This window comes from Argiope bruennichi, chromosome 8 (genome assembly GCF_947563725.1).
Source record: "Argiope bruennichi chromosome 8, qqArgBrue1.1, whole genome shotgun sequence".
In the NCBI taxonomy this organism is placed as follows: Eukaryota; Metazoa; Arthropoda; class Arachnida; order Araneae; family Araneidae; genus Argiope; species Argiope bruennichi.
Window position 1 is genome coordinate 22,818,187 of NC_079158.1, and position 25,258 is coordinate 22,843,444.

Here is a 25,258-nt window from a genome sequence, read left to right on the forward strand (position 1 = left end):
TTGCTATCTCATAATAGAATATAAGTTCAAAAAACTGAAGAAGATACTTGTTTTTATGAGACAGTATTGAATGCCATCTAATGTCAATATAATGGCATATAATGTAATTATGTTTCCGCATATTATTATTATCCCTTCAAGTTCCTTTTTTGATTCGCAGTCAAAGAATTAATAGAGCATTTCCAATACAAGTTCCTGAATTTAGTGATGAAGTATTGTTGTACACTAATTATGTGATACATAATTACGTTGCAAATAATTATATTTTAAAAACGTTTATTTATTTTCTTAACGCACTTATTGTTATTTACATAGATCAAATGATTCTAATTTGCTGATTGATATTAAATATGATTTGAATTTGTTCGATGATAAGGCCGAGTATCATTTTTTAATTTTAAGCTTTATATTGTATTAAAAAAAAACTAATGCAGATTGTTTGCATTATTCCACTAATTCCATTTTTGCATCATTCCATTAATGCAGATTGTGTGATTATTCCACTAATTTCATTTTTGCATTATTCCATTAATGCAGATTATTTGATTATTCCACTGTTATGTCCATCAATAATTTCATTTTGGAATTGAGTTTTTCTTGGCATGTTTCAAACTGCATATGTTTCATTATCTTGTCATGTGATGTATGTTTTTAGGAATCCTGTTATCTTAGTAGCTAGTTCCTTTGCTCTTTGATAAGACAGTTTCGTCATTTAACATGTTTAGTTTGCCATGTGATAATAATAGAAATATTCTGTAGTAACTTTTTATGTGATCAATAATTTATTCATTTGTATGTTACCTTAAAAAATTCTGGAAATGACGATTTTATCGTAATTTTTTAAAGCGTCTTTTAATTTTTATCATATAGAAAAAAAATAATAAATCGTTAGAATATCTGCACTATAATATTTCATTTTTTTTGTAGGTTAAATTTTGAAATCGCAAAAATTCTAAGTAGAAATTTTTGGCTCTTTTTATTAAATCATATTATAATTGCTCAGTTATTAATTGCCTTATTATTAAATAGTCTAGCTTTGCTTTTTCGTATTTAAAAAGTTGAAGTGAAAAATTAATGACAGTTGTTATAAATTTTTCACCTATGTACAAGATATAATTTGGCTGGTCATAAAAAAGTTTATTATGTCAAATGAGTTTATTAAGTCTTTTGAAACCCTAGCACTTTTATAGTTATTTTAATATTAATTTTGTTTCGAAAGTACGAAAATTATTTTCTTTATTACAGCATCACTCAATAAGCAACACCATATATCTCCCTTTTCTTCAGTTTTTATTAAAAGAAAGAAATAATTTGAATTTTTCATAATTAATAACAATATTTCTGATTTTTTCCCTCACATCTTGTATAAACATTTGACTTTGTGTTGCATGTTTAGCGACAACATACTATTCTCCTAAAAAGCTAACTTTCGTCTTTTTGCATCAAAATAATAAATATTCGTATATGTTTATCTGTCAAGCTACAGCAGACTTATGAGCTTTTTCGTCAGTTCCACCTTGTCATGTAATCATGTAACTTTTAAAGAATTGCAGTACTTTATAGTATGAATTACATTTTAAGTGTAATACTACTAACGTTTAATTAAGTGTAATACTACTAACGTCCTACTAAATCCGCAGATTTTTGATTATCCAGTTAAATTGTTTTTGGAGTTTCAAAGATTGAATATTAAGAAAATAATGCATCTTTAACCGGCGTCCTTTTCTAGGGGTAGCGAGCCTTTCCCGTGATCTGGATGTCGCGGATTCGAGTCCTGGTTCGGGCATGGTTGTTCTTCCTCCTGTGTTCAATGTGCAAGCGAATGTGTGAATGTCATTTTCATATGAGCTAGAAGTCAGACTTCTGTCCTCGGGTGCTCAGGGGACTTTACCCTCAGAAGCTACTATACCCCCCCCCCTTTTCGTTGTAACGCGAACACGACATCATCATCAATGCATCTTTAAAAATCGAATCGTCTTAGTTTGTTTAAGTAACAAAATTAGCGGCAAATTAGAAATCAAAGTTGGTCTGCATGGCAGATATTGAATGCTGACTTAGAAAAGAACTCACACATCTTCGCATTTATTCTATTACGTTTTTATAAAAGGATACTAGAATTCTGTTAAACTTTTGTGCATGTTGTTATTAACATACAATTATGCTTTTTTGTATGCATTTGAATATATCTCATATATCTTCTAAATCATTTGCTTTAATGTAAATAATAATAAAAAAATAATAATTACAGTTAAAAAAATTATGTCCCATGCCTTATCATTTTTAATTTGTTTAATCTAATTTTTCTATATTAGTATTTAAAAATACATTTAAATCATAACGAGGTATAGGTATTAATCTTAAAATTTCATTTTGAAGGGTGTTTTTCTTTAAAGAAAAATTTTTATGCATTCGTGCTGAATTTTCATTACAATTTTGTATTTTTCTAAACTCAAATCGACGTTCAACCCTTTAAATTGATATGTAGAATTTTTAATTAAATGAAAATTGTATTCAAAATTTCACATAGTTTCCTCAAAAGTTAAAGAGGCATGGAGAATTTCAAGTATATTTAAATGTGCCAAAGCATCTTTATGCGGAAACGTCATTAAAATATGCTTTTGTCCTCTGAATCCATTATCCATTTATTTTATTTAAAAAAAATACTTATCTTATTCTCATATGCTCTTAAATTTTGTAAATAAAATGTCTAAAAAAATATTTCATATTTTGTAACTTATTTCTATGTTCCCCTAAGCCGCAATTTAATAAAAACTTGACAATATATCCTAAAATTCTTGTCAATTTTGAAAGAAATGTACCTCATAAATGTTAGATCCCATCTCCATTCAAATTGACCTTAATAATACGATAGCCCTGTAAGAGTACGATTAATCTCCTTCCCAAAATAAGATCTGTCATCATCGAAATGAACACTTCCCCCTAGAAGAAAATAACTAACAAAATGAAACCCCGAAAATCACCACCGCCTACTCCTCCAAACAAACTTTTCTGGAGCACTGGTTAACCTACCCTGACACCTGCTGGATTCATTTCCCTCAAGGTGTGCATTTCCATCATCTGCCCGCCGAATGACTTTTATACGTTGCTTTTTCTATATATTTATCTCGGAATTTCTTATTTCTGGACGCCGTCCTTCCATGGAATCTTAATGCCGAATCTTAACTTGGTTGGGGCGAGTTCCTCCATCAAGGGTTGCCGTCAGTCCACCCCCCTCGAGAAATGACCACCAGTAGTAATAATAATAATCTTCTAGGAGAGAGATGTCAGTCTGCTGGGAAGCCGGATAGTCCCTGCTGCTTAACGTTTATGGAGTGAGATGTTTGGTCGTTGAATGACCTCACCGACCAAAGACGTCGGCATTTTTTTTTTTTTTTGTTGATAATTTGGGCTTTGTTTTTTACGTAAAGGTGATGCTATCTGGTGATGTCTTTGTACCTAATGAATTGAGTCCATTAATTTTTGTTAGTTTACAATTAACTTTATTTAGATGAAGTATGAAAGAAATGTAATTATATGTAGAAAAGAACTTTATTTTTAAGTAATGCATTACTTCCGTCTCTCTCTCTCTTACTTCTGTCTCTCTCTTTTTACGTAAAGGTGATGCTATCTGGTGATTTCTTCGTACCTAATGAATTGAGTCTATTAATTTTTGTTAATTTACAATTAACGTTATTTAGATGAAATATGAAAGAAATGTAATTATATGTAGAAAAGAACTTTATTTTTAAGTAATGCATTACTTCCGTCTCTCTCTCTCTTACTTCTGTCTCTCTCTTTTTACGTAAAGGTGATGCTATCTGGTGATTTCTTCGTACCTAATGAATTGAGTCTATTAATTTTTGTTAATTTACAATTAACTTTATTTAGATGAAATATGAAAGAAATGTAATTATATGTAGAAAAGAACTTTATTTTTAAGTAATGCATTACTTCCGTCTCTCTCTCTCTTACTTCTGTCTCTCTCTTTTTACGTAAAGGTGATGCTATCTGGTGATTTCTTCGTACCTAATGAATTGAGTCCATTAATTTTTGTTAGTTTACAATTAACTTTATTTAGATGAAGTATGAAAGAAATGTAATTATATGTAGAAAAGAACTTTATTTTTAAGTAATGCATTACTTCTGTCTCTCTCTCTCTCTTACTTCTGTCTCTCTCTTTTTACGTAAAGGTGATGCTATCTGGTGATTTCTTCGTACCTAATGAATTGAGTCTATTAATTTTTGTTAATTTACAATTAACGTTATTTAGATGAAATATGAAAGAAATGTAATTATATGTAGAAAAGAACTTTATTTTTAAGTAATGCATTACTTCCGTCTCTCTCTCTCTTACTTCTGTCTCTCTCTTTTTACGTAAAGGTGATGCTATCTGGTGATTTCTTCGTACCTAATGAATTGAGTCTATTAATTTTTGTTAATTTACAATTAACTTTATTTAGATGAAATATGAAAGAAATGTAATTATATGTAGAAAAGAACTTTATTTTTAAGTAATGCATTACTTCTGTCTCTCTCTCTCTTACTTCTGTCTCTCTCTCTTTTTACGTAAAGGTGATGCTATCTGGTGATTTCTTCGTACCTAATGAATTGAGTCTATTAATTTTTGTTAATTTACAATTAACTTTATTTAGATGAAATATGAAAGAAATGTAATTATATGTAGAAAAGAACTTTATTTTTAAGTAATGCATTACTTCTGTCTCTCTCTCTCTTACTTCTGTCTCTCTCTCTTTTTACGTAAAGGTGATGCTATCTGGTGATTTCTTCGTACCTAATGAATTGAGTCTATTAATTTTTGTTAATTTACAATTAACGTTATTTAGATGAAGTATGAAAGAAATGTAATTATATGTAGAAAAGAACTTTATTTTTAAGTAATGCATTACTTCCGTCTCTCTCTCTTTTTACGTAAAGGGGATGCTATCTGGTGATGTCTTCGTACCTAATGAATTGAGTCTATTAATTTTTGTTAATTTACAATTAACTTTATTTAGATGAAGTATGAAAGAAATGTAATTATATGTAGAAAAGAACTTTATTTTTAAGTAATGCATTACTTCTGTCTCTCTCTCTCTCTTTTTTCTTTTTTTTTTACTTTCTCGTAAAAAGAGATAGTTTTGTAATCGTAAAAAAATTCGACTTTCAAGATTTTGATGAATTTGTTGATTTAAATTTTTCAGAATTCGATATATATATATATATATATATATATATATATATATATATATATATATATATATATATATATATATATATATATATCGAATACACCGGCTCTCTCTCTCTCTCTCTCTCTCTATATATATATATATATATATATATATATATATATATATAGAGAGAGAGAGAGAGAGAGAGAGAAAATGTTTGTGACAACGACAACACAGCCAGCTGGGCTGTTGAAATTCGTTCTGATGTTTATACATCAAAATTAAATTTCTAAGACATTTTGTATAAAACCCTCTTAGGAAACCTCCTCTGTTAGCCTGTTCTTGTGCATGTTGTTTGTTGTTGTTTCTGATGGCACTTGCCATGGACAAGCCCCGCTGATCGAAGTCAGCGATTTTAAGCCGAAAGAGAGCGTCTCTTGTTTTTTAGTAGGGCCAAGAGTACGATTTTGCACTCGTTCAACACATTCGCTTGCACAGCCCCTTTTTACAGGAGGGCACATTCACATGCCTCACAGAAAGAACAGATGAAGAACAACCATGCCTGAACCGGGACTCAAACCCAGGACTCCCAGATCACGGAGAAGACGCGCCACTCGCTGCTCCTATACCAGGACACCGGCTCATGTGAATGTGAACATCTTTGCCGAGAATTTCTTGGTAAAATTCGACTTATGGTTTAAAACAGACTTTTTGAATGCACGTCAAATTTTAGGCTAAATATGATCAAAAGTTGACTGTTGATAGTAACTCAAAATGCTAAGAGCTACGTAAATATGAAAGTAACTACGTATAGTTCAGCATGTTAACAATAGATCTATATCAAAATTTATCAAATGCAAGTGTCACTGTGCCTTGAAGTTTAACACAAAATGCATCATATTGTGGATGTTATATGAATAAGTCAATGAAAAACACTCCACCTAACATATTTCTAAATGAACCCTTTAATCGTTTATAACGCTGGATCCAGGTTCTCATTATTCAGATCAGACCCAAATCTCTGGTCAGTATTTTTTTATACCTTTTATGTACAGATATGAATTAGAACAAATGTCAATCTGTGTTTAACTGATAAATTTTAAAATCAAAGCTTTAAAATCATTGGAAAAATATTTAATTTTTTATTTGAGACGAAAAAAGGGTAATTAATACATTACGAATTTTTTTAAATGAAACAGTACGTTTTTTTTTTTTTTTTTTTTTTTTTTTAAATATTACATGATCTATATGATTGCCTTTCTTCTTTCAGTAATTTATACTTTAAAGATAAGCGTATCGTTTGCGATAGAGAAATATTTAGATTATTTTGTTTTTAAAAACAATACTTCCTTCGGTGTATATTGAAATATAGAATAATTAATAATGAAGGAGAAGAATCATTTAAAAAAAAATTGTATTATGTCTAGGGAAGAAGGATCCGTTATTTTATTTTTATTTATTTTTTTAATTCCACAGAAATGTGATAAATAATGTAACAGAAAGGCACTTAACAATATTCATTGCTTTTTTTTTACATAAAGCTCATCTGTCGCAGTTGCATTGGTTTGAGCTGTTATTCAAGTAAAGAAAAAAAGAAAAATTTTGAGGACGATGAGATTTTAATAATAATGTCCGAAATTATATTCCTTACTTATTGCCTTTTAATATTCATTTTCCATAACACTTTAGACTTGTAATAATAGCGAATTCTTCACGTACCAACACTATTTACTAAAAGCATTGCTATGATTATGAATCAAATTACAAATACTGCGTGGACAATTCCCGAACGTGTAACTTAACGCATCGAGTATGAAATTGCACTTCATTTTGCAAGTTTCCATTGAATGCCTTTCCAGCACGTTCTAGAAGCAGCGAGTTAATGAAGTTTGTTCTATGTTGCCCGGTTCGGTAATAATACCCTGGCAAAGTTCCGAAACCGGACTTAAGATCGGTGTCAAGCGGTCCGCGGAGAGTTCGGTTTCTTTTCTTTATTTACTGTTGTCACTGGGATGCTACTGCCGGTGACATGTTTTCCGTGTTTGTTATCGTCAGTGGTTTGGAAACCCCCTGGCTGTAGGTCAGTAACAGGTGGTTACTGGCTGGTCTGTGGCTGGAGGGAGATTCTTCCTAGCGGATTTAGCTGATGAAGGATTCATGTTGCAGAGGTGATGATATTGAGAATTAAAAAGTCATCACACTTGTTGATTGAACAGAATTGATTATGCTAAATGATTAGGCTTTATTATGTGATCCTAAACTGAAAGCTTCGACAGTTCAAACTTATCAATAGATTGGGAAATAAATAAGTTGTGAATTTGCTTAGAAATTGATTGGAATTATACTTCGGTTTTAAAAGTTGGTATTTAGTAATAGTTATAGTTAGTTATAGTAATTTAGTAATAGTTAGTTAGTTAAAGCTTGATTTTTTTTCATTTCACAAATTTTTATTTATTTACTGTTTACAGATTATTCCATTTGCTTATTTTTCCATTTTAAGAGCCCATTTATTAACCCAATTAATTTATTATCAAATTTGCAGGGTAATTCAAAATGAATATGACGATTATAAACGGCTATAACTATTTAATGAAAAAGAATTTATCGATAAGATTAACCCATAATGTAGACGGAGCTTCAAAATTTTGTATGCATACGTCACAGATGTTCTATGTTACTTCCTTTGGTCACACGGACAGTATCTAGGCTGTAATCCATTTCATGCCATGCATTCTGAAGTGTGTCTGCAGTCACCGACGCAAGTACATTACAAATGCGTACTTTGAGTTCTTCAATTTTTTGGGCATGGGAAGCACATACACCCTGTCTGCATTCTGTGTCAATCTTATCGATAAATTCTTTTTCATTAAATAATTATAGCGTTTGAAATCGCTATATTTATTTTCAATTATATTAAAAAAAGAACAGTTAAAATAAGTAAATTTGATTTCATGTTTTGATTAGATGGTTGTTTTTATTAAAATTCGTCATCTTCAACATTTTCCGCTCAGTCCTTTCGTCAAGAGAATCTTAATTTAAATGTGTAAGATTTTACGACGACGAAGACGAAGAGTACTCGAGTGTTCTGCCCGCAATCTCCTACACTGGGATGATATTTTAGCTCTATCTAATAAATTATTTTAAGTTTTTAATTAAGATTTCATAAATGTAGCCCTTAGTATATTTACTGCTAACTGATAGGTACTTTAAATGCTTTTTTTTTTTTTTTAATCATTTACGCCTCAATGCTTTATATCTGTTTGCTCGTACCACAATCACTGTGCTATTTAGCAGCAATATTATTTCGATTATCCCAGTGCTGTTTTTAGGAAAATGAAATAAGCAGAACACTTTTGCGAATAAGGAAGAATTTATGCAATGTATTTAAAATGCAAACTACCGATTTCGATTTATAACTTTCCTTTTTAATACAAAATTTCACAAGAATGATGGTGCCATTTTAAAATTCTTAGTCGTGAATTCATTTGTTAATTCTTCCCACAGTTTAGAAGCATTGCAGAAAATGAAGGAATATGAAACGTTGGTACAAATTAAGTAAAGATCACGCACCATTCCTTCTTCTTTTTATTTTAAAATGAATAGTCATAAATTCACTTGATATTGCTTCTCGCAGTTTAAAAACAAAGCAAAAAATTAATGATATTGAAGCTTTAGCGCAAATGAAGTAAAGATCGTCTACTAATTTTTTTTAATTATTATTTTTTATTTTAACCCTTTTTAGGGCCGTGGGAAGTAGGCTTCCCACCAAAAATATCAATCTTTGTATGAAATTATGTAGGTTGGCATAAGTTCTGACAATTTTTTTTTTAGAAAGACAGAAACTTGGATGCTTCAGTTCGTTATCTGACGCAAAATGACGTGTCTTGATTTGTTACTTAATTATTAATTAACCAAATTAATTAATTAATCAAATTAAATTTATTTAATAAGTTAAATGAATCCCTTTTCTTATTCAAATTTTAAGCCTGAAAATATTTTACCATAATATGACTAGAAAAAAGTGACCCTTTAAAGGGTTAAAAAGAATTTTAAAAAAATATAGCGGATATGACTTTCGAGATGGATATCTACAAATTTGGGAACTTCTAGATATTTTTCTCGCATCGTTTTGTATGGATTGTATCCATCAAATGATAGGAATAAAAAAAAAAAACCTTAAAAAAGTAACTGATATAAACTACTAAAAGAACCGTTAAGCACTTACCAGAATTGATTTTTCCATGAATACAAATCGAAATATAGCTTTTATTATCATACCAGATTAGGTGGGGACATTTGGTGGTTTAGGTGGGGACGTTAATGCGGTTATAAAAAATTCTTATCCAGTCTCTACCGGCTAATTGCCTTCGAAACAAATTTTTAAACTGCTTCCACGTGTCAACTGCAAGGTGGTTGGAGGAAGGCAGTCTGACCCGCTCATGGCTGTTAACTTGGATCATGATGTTCTTGGCGCCCTGAGCACTGTTCCGGGAACAGCTCTTTTGCCATCACAGCACATATTATCCCCTAAAGGATGAAGGGGAAAAAATGGCGATAAGAATGACACCTCTTTGGAACATTCGATGTTCTGTAGTCACGTACTCTAGTTGTCACGGGCAACGGGACTATAATGCACGTGGCCTGCTTTTTTGCCATGTGGTTTCCTAATCAGTAAAATGCATTTCACTGTCCTAATATTGATGGCTGCAGAAAGTATATTGGCTTTGTGAAAAATTGAGGGTCATGTCAAGTTGCGATAAAGCCAATGGATGCGGCGAAATTTTTTGATGTCTTCCCTTTTAGATAGCTGTCCTACTTCCAGAAATTGAATTTCATTAGTTTTCTAGAACCCTAAGGTCCGTATCTATTCGGTTTTGAACTGTTTGAGTTCTTCAGTGGTTGGTTGTTATTTTGTCTGCATGCACTTGGAAATCTAAAACTGTCGCCCTTCGAAGTATGGTAAGCATTCGTAGTCAATAAAAATAGCTCAAAATCAGCAGTAGTTACAGAAGTTGCCACATTTCTATCTTTTTTCATGAGTGATTAGTTATTGTGTGTAATAATTCTTGTAAAAATGTTGATGTTAGCATCGGTTTATTCATATTAAAATAAAAATTTAACAGATTTTCACCAATTGATTCAGTGAAATTCGTCGAAATATCTTACAAATAACTGTTTTCTTAGTCTGCTCTATATGATAATTTGTTTTTCATTCCACATGTTTGTTAATTTTTATGTTTAGTTTAACATAATGAAAATATTCTGGAAAATGGCGATTAGAATATCGAACTAATTAAAAATAAAGCGATTCATTTGAAAATTATATTCTGAAAAAGATTAGATTTCTATGTAATATTGCATTGATTCACCAGTTTTTACAGATAATCACCATAGAAGTAGTATGGAACAAAATTTTAGCAATACTAATAGCTCATTATAAACAATTTATTAATAAGAAAATAATTTTGAAAAGATTTCGACATATTAATTTTGAAAAACTTTAAATAAATAGTTCATATAATTTTTTATTTATCTCTCTGTGTTTAAAAAAGCGAAATTTTATTAATATCAAATTTTTTTATGCCTTGTTACCAAGTTTTACAAATTTTCATTTGTATCGAAATTGCATCGTTTGAAGTTTTCATCTTCTCTGTCTCTAGAATAAACGGGTGCATTTTTTGGATTTTTAATTATTTTAGTAGAATTTATTATGATATCCATTTTGTATAACAGTTGATCTCGACTCAATCTTGATTTTCCCATTTGTTTTGGAGTAACATGGCTAAAATGTTTACATTTCTTTCATTAAAGAAGTAATACAGTTTAAAAAAAGTCATTATTTTTATTTTTATTGACCTTTTTCTTTCTTTTTATGGATAATTAATAATTGTTATTAGATGTGAGATACCGTTTTTTTTTTTTTAAATCTATATTTTAGAAATAGCACTTTTTTTTTTTTTTTGTAATAAAAACTTGCCTATTTTTTCCCATGAAATTAGCAGTTTGCTAACAAAGTAGCATTTTTCTTTGAACATAAATTGGCCTTGAAACCCTGATCATTTATCGGTCTGCTTCTTTTGCTACAATCGTTAATTCTGATTTCGCTGAGCTTAGTTTAATGAATGTTAAAAAAAGAAGGGAAAAAGTCTTGTGGATTTATTTTTCTCTTTTTAGATTTTATCTTTCTCACTATGGTTTTATAAATTTTCAAAAAGATGATGTGCATCTTTGTAGCAAATAATATTTTTCAATAACGAACTCGCAATAAGGAATTACTTTTTAATATTTTTCTACCAAAATATTACAAAAATAGGTTTTTTTTATGCATCTAGGATAGTATTTTTGTTTGAGGAATTTTTTATGCTTTTGTTAATAATATAATATGTTTATAAAATTTTTGTGTTGTTTTATTAAATAAAAGTTAAACTGTAAACGTCTTGTATATTTTGTAAATTTCAAATTGTAACATATTTTGAGCGTTTCACTTTAAGCAAAATATCCCGTATTGTGTATTAAATATTTTAAATCGAACAGGATGTAAAATTCTCATTTTATACAAATTTAAGCATTAGAATTTAAAAATTTAAATTTTGAAATAGAATTTGATTTTTTAATACATTTAAAAGTTAATTTTATTGACTTATTATTTTATAGATCTTAAAAATGTATGAAATATAATAAAAAAAGCAGTCATTGCATTGTTATTATGTAATTCTCTATTTAAAAAACAATTTAAGTCTTTCAAAATAATTCCTTGTTTTATTCGGTTTCGATACAATTGCGTTTAAAATTGATTTCTTTTATTAGAAGTGAAAAAACTATTGTATTGCCTCTTGTCAAAGACATGTTTTGTAAATTTGTATATATATATATATAAGATTTTAAAATATAATATAAAATGACAATTAATAATAATGACAGTTATATGGCAACGGATGATGAATTTAATTTTCATACATCTATCATATATTTTGTATTTTATAAGAACAATTATTACTGGATTCTTATTAACTTTTTAAAATAATTTTAAATTCGTATTGTGAAATAAAAATGCAAAAGCTTTATATTTTTATAATATATTTTGCTAAAACTTGTTTTTATATCTTTACAGGTTAAATTCTACCCGAAGTTAAAATTTGCATTCCTCACTTCATATGTAAGTTGTTTCTTTTATTTTATTTTCTAATAAATTATAGAAAAATAATGCTCTCGTAATCTATTTTTAAGTAAATATTCTTTTTGGCGCAATTTATTTATTTGATATTGTTCTTTGAGAATGAGGAAAAAGCACATTATTTTTATGTATGGATCCTGTTAAACGTTTTTACTTCAGAAGAAATGAATTATTCTTCGACGTAAAAATGTGATTAAACTGTCAGACTGGAAAGCAATAATAATAGCGATATAAAGAATTTATCGAAATTTGAACTGAAATAACCTGAAATCTCTATTGTTTTTATTGCAGAACTTGATGGTAGAGGAAAATTTTAGAAATTTCATCTAAGTCGATGATATCGCTATCGTATTGTTTTTGTTTAAGCATGAATATAAAAGTTATCTGAAAACTCATAGTGAAAAATCAGCCATTTTCTGCGAAAAATGAAATTTATCTATTTTAACTTGAATCGATATCTTTTGGCTTTAGTAGCAATTACCAAATGAGAAAATTAAATCTCATATGATTGTTGATAAGAAAACGTTAGATATTAAAAATAAATTTTATAAAAACAATTTCTGAATAGATGTTTTTTTTAATGTACTAATGGTAAACAATTATTTAAATTCTTTTAGATTTATAATTCGTTATTAAAATATTATAGATTCTTGAAATAATATTTTTTTCTGAAATTCACAGCTAAATGTACAAATACAGGATCAAACTTTAATTAAGTTAATTGATAAACTGATAAATAGATTCTGAAATTATTAAAACAATGTATTGTCATTGTAGAAATACAAGTGTGGTAAAATTCAAAACTCAAACACTGCAAGAATTGAAGGGAAAAAAAAAAAACTGATTGCGAAATTACAAAATTACAAATTATATCGAATTAAATAAAAGTGTTTCAAAACACTTTAGAATTAATTCATCCATAAAAAATTTCATTTCATCCTTTTAATTAACTAATTTATTAATTGATTAAAATCATTCATTTTTACACAGATCATATTACCATCTAAAAAACGTGTAAGTGTAATATGAGTAGATGTGATAGGATGTTTTAAGCATTAAAAAAACTCAGGTGTCGCCGCGCCGGAAAGGGTTTGAGGATTTGAATCTGCCTCTTTAATAATGCTAAGAATTTTGGTTATAATTTAAATAATGGAGAAAACAATATAATTAAGGTAAACGGAGGTTTTAGTAGGCTAGGACTCTAGATTAGTTCATGGTATCCGAGTTCCTAACGAAAGTGATTTTTTTCCCCTCTTTTTACTATTTTTTATTCCTTTGTTAATAAGAATACTTTTGTAAAAATTGTAAAGGCACTGATAAAAACTTCTATCAATTAAATTTACAAGATCTTTCTGGAAACAGATGTTTATGTGTATGGAGCAGCGACTTAACAATAAATTTCATTTTACATCTCTTGGAACCATGGCATTCAGCCAACTGTAATCGCTAATGATTCTTTTCTTTAACTTTCAACAAGTGCTTAAAAAAGAGCGTTAAACTCTTCGGTGAATTAGGTATAGTAAGCGATAAGGAGCTAATATCGCCATTTTTTTTAACTGTTTATTCCATGATAATCAACTGATGTTTCGCAATTTTTAAAAGACAAATTGTTGCGTGATAAATGTGTTTACCGTTCTTGTATTTTGAAATGAAAATTGGATGAAATTTATGTTTCTAAAATCTTCAAGTCGGCAGTCAGTAAGTATATTCCAAATATTTGACAGTTTTAATTCATAGAACCTGTTGCTAGAGTGTGTTGTTATGTATTAGAATTATATAACACACTCTATGCCAATGTATAAGAAAATTCTGTATCTATTAAAATGTTCGCTTTTTTTTTCAATGTATGAAAATTTTGTCTTTTGCAAATATTTTCTATTTCTACTAGTTAACTAATTTTAATGGGTGTTGTTTTTTAAAGATAAAGACTAACTTACGCATTTATTATAATGCATCTTATTATTATTTATATAACCTTTTTGTTTACTTTCATATCCTTTAATTGCAGAATAAATTATTCGAATGCGTTCCGAAATGAAATATATGTATATATATATCCTTAAGGGTGGAAGTTTCTTTATTGAAAACTTTTAATTCATAAAAGTATTCTATTAGTAAAAAAGATTGAAAATAATATTGTTATTGCAGGAAAGAATTTTCAAAGTTTAGAAAAATTATTTTCTTCTAAAATTCTCAGTCGTTTACGAATCTTTTGTTATCGCCCATTGACGCTGTATTTCATTTTAACAAGAAATGCATTAATTTAAAAACAATACTCGTATTAACAGCCATTTTAATTTTTATTAATAATTATTTTCCTTAGATTAGGAAAAAAAAATCATTTGTTAGTATTATCATTTTAATTCCTTCTAATTTTTTTAAAAAACTAAAATATATAATTATTTTGACAGCTAATTATAAATCACTATTTCAACAGTTCATTATTTATTATAATTATAACCATTTGGAATCATTGAACATAATCACTAATCATTTGGACAGTGAATTAGTAATCAAAAATATATAGTTAACTAGCTGGTATCTGGCATGCCGCTGCCGCAGATGAAATAGAACGAATAGTATTTATTTTCTTGTCGACAATGAATACATTAACTGACATTGAATGATATATAAAGGAAAAGTATGAATAATATATATATATATATATATATATATATATATATATATATATATATATATATATATATATATATATATATATATATATATATATATTTACTTTAGATATAATAATTACATTATGCCTATAACCTTCGCGCAAGTGCAAGCGATAAATTGGCAAAGTTTTATCGCAGTCGGTTTAATAGTATGGCAGCGCATGAAATACGAACAAACAAACATTCATTTTTATAAACTATTAGATTAGAAGAAAATAGGATAAACGTGAAAATATTGAATTTCAAAGAAAAAAAAAACATTTGTATAACCCACAGGGATATTACACGGACAACCTCTTATGTTGGATTACCAGTAGTTTTTACTTTTACCAGACTATAAAACGTTGCTCATTATTTATTTTAACATGAAAATCAGGGTTTTATTTTATTTTATTATTTTTGGGGTGTGTGGGGGAATGCTTTTATATCGTTTGTAGCTTATTTTGCCTTCAATTAATCGTCGCTTTATTACTTACACTTTTCTTAAATTACTGATAATCGATTAGTAATGTATATTTAAATAATCGTAACTGATGTGATGTTAGTCTTATAGCTTTTATTTTGAAGGTAGAGGACGGAAGATTCAAGACCTCCAACCTCGTTCCTTGTCATTCATATGTTAACAGAACTTACCAGGAAAATTTCACAGAAATATGAAGCTTTCATTATATGATTTAATGAAACCGGCATTGACGATCTTTAAGCATCAGATCTAATTGGATCGCTATAAAAATCATCGAGTATTCCTCTGAAGAGTTGGGACTTCCAGCTCGAGCTAGTCGATTTCCCAAGATTGCCTTGCGTCACGGATGAAATCATTAATCAATGTTTGTTGAGTTTTTATGGCTCTGTCAAAGGAGAATTCAATAGTCGATTTTTATTTCCTGATTGCGTGACGTCTGCGTGGCATCGGTTCCGCCATCAGCATTGTTTAGAGGAATGGGGGGAAAAAATCCTGCAGCTATGATTTGATTACATTATTATAGCTATCGTGAAAACATCTTTTATAATTTTATTTATTAGAAAAAAATTAACAGCTTATTTTTTTTATTAACATTCATTATGAAGTTGTAAAGTATGTTATTATTTCTAGTTCCAATTTTTGAATCATTCGGAGCTTTCAAATGATATTTGAGCAGGTGGTTTTCTAGTTAAAATGAATACAGTTATTCATTCCCATAAAAGAAGTATTTTTCATAGAAAAATTTCTTTTCTCTCTGATGACTCAGTTTTGATTTTGTTATTTTAGCTCAGAAGTTTTTGCTTTTGAAATTCTGTTATAATTGTTTATAAACATGAAATATATATTGTGAGTAGACAGCATCTTCAGAATGACGAACAGTTTTTTTTTTCTAGTATTGATTGAGGTTATTTGTTGTTGAAAACATAAATTTAATATCGAGTCGCAAGAAGACATTCAAATTCAACTTTTACGAATATAAGAACGCTTTGTTTCTTAATTGTGTTTAGATATAAAACAGGCGATTTTTTTTTTCCTTCAGAATAGTCTATTCATCGACGGCGTAATATTTTATTTGTATCCCCAATGTTTGAATCTAATCACTGTAACTGTCGCTGTCTGAGAATGATATTTAGTACTGATCAACGAGAACTTCTTAAAAATATCGAATAAGCATTTTTTTTTCTTTCTGGAAATTCCCCTTTTCGAAAAATAGCAAAACGCGGATTTTAGCGTCCTTGTCTTTATATTTGACATCTACAAATAATACTAACGGAATTTGTCTTGGTTTAGAATAATCTAAATTATTCTAAAGATTTTAATAGAATATTTCATGAACTAAAAAGAAGAAAAATCCATCAGGGCTAAAGTATAAAGATTTTTGAATTTTACAATCACTGCACACTCTTATTCAATATCTCACCTACATTATGGTGGGGACGATGTCAAAACAATTCGCGCTAAATCCAGCAAACTATATACGTATAACAGTTTTAAGAATCTGTTTTCCGTTTCTATCGTTTCGTATCCTTTTGATTTTTTTTTTAAATGTGCTTCCATTTTGTATTTTAAATGAAATGATATGAATATATCTTTTTTTTTTTTAAATCAGAATTTAAAAATTCCGAATCTTACATATTTATTTGGTTTAAAAAAAATCGCTGCCAACTTATTCTATGCGTTCTTATTCAAACATGGCTGTTTTTAAGCTGATTGTAAACACAGTGTAATGCGTTTTTCGTTAATAAATTTTATTTTCAGAATTTCTTGTTGTTTTCGATATTTAACTAGTGGAAATATAATTTTATTGGCCAGTAATTGTGTTATACTGTGATAGAACCAAGAAGGCTAAAATGAGGTTAATGATGTTATTATAATTGAAGAAAAATGTTTTAGCAATAATAAAGCTATCCATATTTTTAATTCTGACGTACTGAATTATTCATAAATAATAAGAAGAATTCGCCTTCTGCCATATTGCAGAATAAAATATATAATTAAATAAATTAAATCATTTTTAAAAGATTTATTGTCAGAATAATCATATTTCTTTTGACTGGCTTATTATATATTTTTTTATTATCTTGAACGTTGCATTCAGAAGATATGTTTACTTTCAATTTTTATTTATCGTCGCCGTTTTATAAAAGCTAAATAATGATGACATTATTTAATTTTTTAAATTTTTATAAGACCTATAAATGGTAGAAACACAGTAAAAGTTTCTTCCTCTAATTGCACGCGTAGCTTTTCGCTTTCGTTGTTTATTTTCCAATTAGCTGATTGTTTTAAATTTGCAATGAAGTCAAAAGTTAAATGATTGGGATAAAATTTGAAAATATATGTTTTGAAATGAATGTGCTTTTGTAAGATAGGACTGAGAAAAAAAATCTTCTCCGACATTTTGACAAAATTTATTTTTACATTTTTTTGAATAATAAGAACAACTAACTATTATATTGAAATACAATTTGTGATAATGAAGTTTCTGTCTAATTTGTTTTAAGCAAAAAAGCTCTTTCAGAATTTTGTAAAGTTGGTTGTAAACATAATTTCATTTTAGAGATTTAAATTATAGTTTGCGATTCTGAACAAATAAGCTGGGATTTTTTATGTTTATGCATGCTGCAATCATTAATCAAAGAAAGAAATTTTCTGTGAAGTTTTTTGTCTGTGAATCTTGTATATTTTTTTATTATCTTGAACGTTGCATTCAGAAGATATGTTTACTTTCAATTTTTATTTATCGTCGCCGTTTTATAAAAGCTAAATAATGATGACATTATTTAATTTTTTAAATTTGTCTGAAGATTCTGTTTCATCCACTCAGAGAATGCTTTGTATATTTGTTGTCAACATAGTTGGCATAGTAGTTTAGTTTTGTAAAAACCAGTCTAGTGGAACACATTTCTTTCCTCCGTTTTTTATGTGAGGGGATGAATATCAGGCCAATAAAGAAGCACCCAATAGTTTCCGGTCCCTTTTATGAAAATCAACCGATTCTTCGCTCGGAAAGGAGTTCTCGTGGTGCGGCATGGGAAAGCGACCACCTCTTCCAAAAACAGCTGTCGTCGTCAGACGAATAGCAGGAGCTGCAACCACGGCTTAAAAACTTTTTCAAAGGGAGCTTCGACGGACGGAAATGGCAACAGCTGAATCACCAAGGAGGAAAAAGTGCCCCATGGGAAACCAATTTTTCTTTCAAGTTAAAAAGTTCTGTCTTCTGCGCGAGGAAAATTATCTGTGCTCAGAAAAGTCGCCAAGCTGGCGCCAATAAATTGTCCGATAATGGCGCAATTTTAATGCTTCCGTTTCTTTATTATTTTTTCCTTTTAATTTGACTTAGAATCCCATTAAGCTACGCTGCTAAATGACAGCCAACTTTAAAGATTCTCTTCTTTAAGGGTGCATAAAAGATATTATTAAAATGTTTGTTTCATTTTTTTTAATTTTATTATTATCAGGCAGATACAGAAGTAGATAATTTTCTATTCAATTCTACATTTTTATTATTGCTATTTTGTGATTTTTAAATTCTGTTAGACTTTTTTTAATTAAGCAGGAGTTTCGTACTGTTACCTTTAAAATTTGTGTTTTTAGTTATGGAACTTAAAAGTTCTACTTAAAATGATAGATTTTTTTCCTATCAAACTAACATAGGAACAATATTAAAATGATTAGATGATCTAGAAATTCAAATTACAATAAAAAACGAAAAGTCCCTCATGAAATTTATACTATTATTATGTGGGTCGCTATATTCTCTGACCTGTTATCTTATTCTTTTAACCCTTTGCTCTCCGAAAAGTAATGAGATACATTATTATACATATGTGAATATAATGACTCCTTTTCACTCTTAGAAATATCGGAAACTGAATCTTATCTATTGTCTTAAATTATTCTCTTGCATCTTTAAAAATATTAAATATTAATTTATAATTTTTATTTTAAATTGTAACAGTTCTGTTAATTTTCCTGTGGAGGATGTGTCCTTTTTGCTCTCATGCATATAACTGAAATTTAGGAATGTGTAAACCATTTTTCCTCACAGTGTTGCCATTAATTTTTTTATCGATATGAATTTATTTATTGTCAAATTCGTTTATAAATAATCAAATAATTTAAATTATAGAATTTCTGGTAATCAGGTCTCTGTATAAATAACAAATAAAAAATTTAAACGACATACAACTGCACATTCTGATGTGTTGAGATGAAAAAGTTTTAATGAATTAATTCTTAACTATCCCATAATCAGAAATTTATTCACTATTATGTAATTTTTGAAAGTACTAACTATTTTGTATTTTCCTAAAACGGCTTCTTTATTTATATAGAAATACATTATCTATGTGAAAAATAAATGAGCGTTTTTTATATCGAAACTATGTAAAAATAAATAAAATAGATATTACGAATGCGTACTTAAAAAGAACCAATTCTCATTGTTAATTAGAAAAATTTAATATTTGATAATCTCTTAAGACAATAAATTGCTTCCTTGAGTAAATTATTTCCTGTATGTATTTAATTAAATGTTTGTTTTTCGTCGTTTCTTTGCCAAATGTTTTGATAATAATTAGTTTTTTTTTTTAAAGCGATGAAGCAAAAAATTTGAAACTAGAAATTTAATGAAGCGGTGAAATAAAAAATGTGTCTACGTATTAAAGTCCAAAATTAAAATTTAACCAATTCATATTTAAATTTTCTCAACATTTGCATGGAAAAGTGATATTAGGTCCAATTTATTTATTTATATTTATGTGTTTATTTATTTGCTCCTTCGCGTTAAACAAAAAACGATATATTTTCAATCAATTAATTCAAAGACTTTTAATATACCGCATTTTATAACGACTTCAAAAACAATGCTAAATAAGTAATAAAAATATAAATACTATGCTAAATATAAATTAATAATAAATCAAAAGGTTATTTTGCTCCATTTTTATTTATTTATTTATTATTATTATTTTGCTGAAAATATTTAGCTTTAAGTTGTATTCGTTTAGCAGTTTTCGCTTAAAAAAAACAAAAAAAAAAAAAACCCTGCGAATTCTTTGTTTACCAAAATTGCTATACATTTTTTTGTACAAAAATATATGTAAACAATTAAAAAGAATGATTAAAAGAATTCAAAAATTTTTTGGTGGAAAAATTTATGGAAGGTTCTCTAAAATTTAACTAAAATGTGATTAGAATATTAAATCAAAATAATGATTTAAGTCTCGTTTATTTTGCGGTCGTTTCAAATGATAAAGATTAACTATTCCTAAAGTTTGAATTTCTTCTTATTTTCACCATAAAGAAATAGAGCGGTAGCGGTAAAATTGCATTTATTTTATTTATCTACGGAATGCTCGCTGAACAAATTGTTTCCAAGAATGATCCAATTTCTGTCATATTCATTTATTTGTTTGGTTTATGGAGCTGGGTGGTCTTGCAGACGCAGTCATCAGTTTTTTTTCGTTTGGTTTGCAAAGATTTTGACGACAACTCGTGAAGCACTTTTGTCTGAAATGGTGTCACCGACAAAAAAATTGTCCTTAGGTCCAGGCAACAAATGCGTTGTATGCGGGTGCTTCATCTCTAATCAGTGTCCCGCATTTCTTTTTTTAGAACTTTCTACGTATTTATCATTTTCTGCTGCGCGATAATTCGTATTTCTGCTGATGTTTTGTTAATGTTTAATATGAATATAGTGGTAATGAAGATCAGATCTATATATGTCAAATTTTCTCAAATTTAATTCTTGAATTAATTAAATAAATAATAAAATCTATGAATAAAAGAATGCGCGTTTTGCTTGCTTTCATTATGAAGCAAAATAAGCAAATAAAAAAATGATATTTTTTTTTCATGTTTTATTGTCTGAAATAAATTAGTTATTAGCTGATTTTTTTTTTTTTTGGAATAATTGAATTCAGTAGTTTTTATTGTTATAATTCACTCAACTAATGACCAATGTTATTTATTTTTGTAAAAAAAAAACTTTTTGCGCTGGCAGCTCATTAAAAGGTAATAAATATTCTATTTGAATTATTCTATTCGGTTTTTTTTTTATTTCATTTCAAAAACAATGAATTTCATCAGTCATATGCACTTCGAACGGATTTTTTTTGGAGATATGGAATAAAAATTTTTTAAAAAAAGTTATTTTAGAAATTATTTTATTTCGGTCCCCCCCCCACACACACAATGCAACTAAATGAGAAGACTGGGGGAGGAAATTATCAATAATTATTTATCGGAAAAATGGCGTATTAATAATTATTAAAGGAGCATTTTTTAAATGAAGTAAAAAATAATAGTTAATGCAATTTGAGTCAATAAATGTTTTGATGAATAACAAATTATATATTTTTATACAAATCGTCGGTTCCATGAGTCAAATTTAGTGAAATATCCTTGAGGTATTAACATTTTAATTAAAAAGAAAGGTCTACCCACTACTGCGACTAAAAGGGGATGAATTATGAAAATTCGAGTGTTACTATCTTTTATTATCCATTCCATTGATCATTTCAAAAGAGATAAGCCAATCAGCACCTGGAATTTTCTCAAGCTTAAATTAGAAAATTGTTGATTATCCTAAAATAATGATATTCAAAACTTCATAACTCGGTCACATTTGGTCGCAGAGGATAGTAACTTTTTTTTTAATTCAAAAATTGAAGTGCTAAGAATATTTTACTGAATATTTTTTTTTGAACCAAAGGATTGTATAAAATTTAGATTTCATAATTCTTTCAAAAATACATTTATTGATAGAAACAAAATTAAATATGTCATTAATTTTATTTTTTGAAAGTAAAACGAATTTTATAAAGAAATTTTTATTGAATATATTGCATAAAGGGCAGTTGTTTTGAGATGTTGCATAATTTATGAAAAATACTCTGCAATACCTATTAGACTTCAGTACTAAACTATACTGTTTTCTTTTCTCATATTAAAAAAGAATGTGTTTGATTTCAGCAAAAACATTTTTTTTATTTATTGAAGTTTAATCCCGCGCACATAAATTTAAAGTTCAAATTTCGCAGGAGCTGACAGAAAATTACTGAGATATATACTACAGTGAACGTCTTAAGCCTTCTATAATAGCATATGTATCAAAATTTGAAACATAAAAATATTCTGCTGAAGAAACTATTAAGAGACCAAGTAGTTACATAAAATATTTAATTGGAAATTTTTAGCCTTCATTAGTCCCGGTGAAGCAACTGGGCGGCTATTATTTTAATAAATGTCAATGCTATTGATGTAAAAAAATATTATTTAGACTAGTGGAAACACCAAAGACACGTTAATAATCACATGTCGTATCTTCTCAATTCTGACTGCTCAATTTTTATATTAATTGAGTTGAAATACTGTTGAATTTTAGTATTCAAAGATTTTAAATAATTTTAAGTTTTCTGAATGCTATAATATTTAATTTTTAAGGTTTTCTCAAGTTAAGAATTAATCTTTAGTCCTTATTATTTTCATGTAGCATTTGTACATATCCAGAGGAGATAAACATTTAAAAAAATCACTATGCTTTGCTTTCATTGGAGTAGTAAAGCAATTAATTCTTTTTTTCGTGCCTTTAATTAAGAACTTTTTTTTTAAAAAAAAATTCAGTGAATGATAATTTTTACTTAGAAAACTTTAGTAATTGCAATTTTTCTTTAATTTTAATTATTTTGACAAAGTATTAATGTATCTGTTTCAAATCTGATAAGTACTGAAAAGAAAGAAAAGGGAAAATAATCTTTCCACATATTCTAATGAAAAATTTAACAACAATAAGGAATAAAAAAAGAAAAAAAAGGCTGGATTTTTTTTCGCAAGTTTCTCTGATTTCGAAAACGTTTTTCCCCATTCTGGTCTTCAGAATCCCCACTGGCCGCGCATTGGTTGCAGTTGCGAGTAACATATCTGGCAGAGGCTTGTTGACAGGAGGTCACGTAAGACAGGAATGCAGCAGTGCTGCCGGCAACCCACGGGCTGCTTCGGAAAAATTTCTCTACTGGAAACCGGATAGAGATCCGTGAAATCGATAGTAGCGAAAGGCGTAGCATCCCGACTTCCTATATCTTCCCGTTAGAAAACCCGTCCTTACCTGCTAACCTATATTCCGGGCTGCAGCCAACATGCCCGTGACCCCCAACTTAAGTTCTCACACGAACTATTAATATTCTTTTTTTTTCTTTCTTTTTACCGACAACACACCTTTCTATACCCCTCCCTTCTCTCTTCCCCTTTTCTTTTTGATTCTTCGACTTTTTTTTTTTGCTTTTATTTTATTTAATCTTTTAATTTTTTTTCTTCCCCCTTTGCTGCCTCTCATGCTGTCGGTGGTTGCCTAGCCCTTGCTTCTTCCTCTTCAGCCGTCAGTTCCTCATTCGGTAGGAGAGAGGAATAAAGATAAATGCATAAAGAGAAAGAAAGAAAAAAAGAAAAAAGAAAAGAAAGTATGAAGTAAAAATAAAAACTGGTTTTTGATTATTATAGGTTTTTTAGTGGTAGAGGAATGACGACGACGGACAGAATTTTATTTCGCTTGTTGCGGAAACATCGTTGAGGGACGGGGAAAAAAAAAAGAAAAAAAGAAAGGATTGGAAACTCTTTTCTATTCGTCCGGTTGTTTTCTTCGTTTCCAAGCCCTTTTGTGCCTGATGTTTTTTCCGATGGGAATCGTGTTTGATGGAGCGTTAAATGCGTGTAGAAGATTTTTTTTTTTTTTTTTTTTGTAATTCTACTTGTTCTCTCTATATGTTTCTCTTTTTCTAGTTTTGTTAATTTGCAGAAAAATAATGTACCGATTGAGTAAAATTATCTGTTTTTTTTAAAATTTCTTAATTTTAAGTTACAATTTAGTTTTATCATTTGATATTTCAAATTCATCTTACTAGTTTTCTTAGTGCTAAAGAAGTGTGGGGGTGGTTGTGATGGGAAGATTTGGAACGATTGCAATTTTTGAGGGAATGGTTGGGTGGTAGAGAAAATCTTTTTTACTCTCTTCTGTGCAAAAGTATGCTAATCGTCAAAAAATTCGAGCTCGGAATTTTGATCTCCCATATTTGAGATCTCCTCGACTCCGAGAAACACTTTTCTGGAATTATGTCGGTTTGTAAAAACGATAGCTCATAAACGCTTTGAGCTAGACGGATGAATTTTGGTATAGGTCTTTTAACCAAATTTTTAGATTTTTAAAAATCAAAATTTGAACTAAATCTATTTAAAGGCTGCTGTCCGGCTGTCATAGTATTATTTAGCACGATAAATATAAAATGAAGAGATCTATATTGATAGAATTCAGTACACTGACTTAACATCTAAAATACAGATATGTGTCCAATTAGAGCCGAATCCGACATGAGATTGGCCTTCTGTTGCTCTGTACTTTTGTATGCTTATAAACATGAAAATGCAACAACAGTAGCAAATTAATAAAATAAAATTTAGTTCATAGTTTTATCATCTTAATTGTAGATCCTTTTCAAATTTTGAACCACAAGTTGTCAAAAAATTGAACGACTGTCGGTCGGACTGTATTTTCTCATGCTTGTAAATGCGATTATTCGGTAACGGAAGGATGTTACTCTTATATAAATAAAATCTGATATGTGATTTTGTGACTACAATTATAATTTTTTTTGTCAAAATTTTGGTTTTAATTAGTCAAAAGAAAGTTGTTCGAAATACATTTAGTTTTCTGGTACTTGTGTATTAACCACGTGTCAGTAATTTCTGGCCAAAATAATAATAATTATTATTGCCA

The 25,258-nt window shown here is 28.7% G+C and overlaps 1 protein-coding gene across 2 annotated transcripts in view; it reads left to right on the forward strand.

Moving 5' to 3' along the window:
- Nucleotides 1-25,258, forward strand: part of LOC129981734 (nuclear receptor coactivator 2-like) — a 378,069-nt gene that overhangs the window by 313,202 nt on the left and 39,609 nt on the right. For both annotated transcript variants that reach the window (XM_056092698.1, XM_056092699.1), the window contains one exon: nt 12,283-12,327. The gene's annotated coding sequence lies outside the window, so the exon portion shown is untranslated. The remainder of the gene's footprint in view (nt 1-12,282; nt 12,328-25,258) is intronic.